The following is a 988-nucleotide window of genomic DNA, read 5'->3' on the forward strand; positions in this document are numbered from 1 at the left end:
ATGAAAATAGATCCATATCTATCACCATGCACAAAACTCAAGTCCAAATGGATTAAAGACCTCAATATCAGTCCGAACACACTGAACCTGATAGAGGAGAAAGTGGGAAGTACTCTACAACACGTGGGCACAGGAGACCACTTCCTACGTATAACCCCAGCAGCACAAACATTAAGGCCCTCATTGAATAAATGGGACCTCCTGAGACCGAGAAGCTTCTGTAAAGCAAAGAACACTGTCACTAAGACAAAAAGGCAACCCATTGACTGGGAGATCTTCACCAACCCCGCAACTGACAAAGGTCTGATCTCCAAAATATATAAAGAACTCAAGAAACTAGACTTTAGAATGCTAATTAGCCCAATTATAGAATGGGGCACTGAGCTGAACAGAGAATTCTCAACAGAAGTTCAAATAGCCAAAAGACACTTAAGGTCATGCTCAACTTCCTTAGCGATCAGGGAAATGCAAATCAAAACGTTCTTTGTTTCTGTCTTGTTTTCTGAGACACGATTACCTTTGTGTACGCAGTGGATTAGGATGTAGAGAAAAAACTCAGAATAAAGTTGAGTAAGAAGAGCAAGGTAGACGCATAAAATTACGATAAACAGATTTTACCATATGAGACAGTAATAATGAAAAAAGTTGAAATACAAAGAGGGATCAACAGCTCCCAGGCTGAAGATTACAATAGGAGTATAAAGAGCCTGAAACACTCTAGAAACATTGAAAACTCCTAGTACGGGATAGAAAATAAAGAGAAGTCTTTCTTTAGAACCAGAGCAGATGTCCCCGAGGGGGTGCACCGTTCCTGGAGGTACTGCAATACCAGGTCGATGCGTGGAGTGGACGGAGCAAGCTCCTATTCCAACTCCTAATTCCAAAAATCCATTTAATATATTGTCCTCGGATAGAGGACGTATCAGATATTAAACTGATAAGAACAGATACTACACTTGATCTTAGCCAAAAGGCCGAGAAGCGATAA

The 988-nt window shown here is 40.7% G+C and overlaps 1 non-coding gene across 1 annotated transcript; it reads right to left on the minus strand.

Moving 5' to 3' along the window:
- Positions 1 to 795: 795 nt before the first annotated feature.
- Positions 796 to 986, minus strand: LOC126496197 (U2 spliceosomal RNA). Its single transcript, XR_007590300.1, has one exon. It is a non-coding gene; the product is annotated as a U2 spliceosomal RNA (small nuclear RNA).
- Between the last annotated feature and the right edge of the window lie 2 nt (positions 987 to 988).

This window comes from Alexandromys fortis, unplaced genomic scaffold, assembly GCF_014885135.2.
Source record: "Alexandromys fortis isolate MF-2015 unplaced genomic scaffold, M_Fortis_MF-2015_v1.1 scaffold_1695, whole genome shotgun sequence".
NCBI lineage: Eukaryota > Metazoa > Chordata > Mammalia > Rodentia > Cricetidae > Alexandromys > Alexandromys fortis.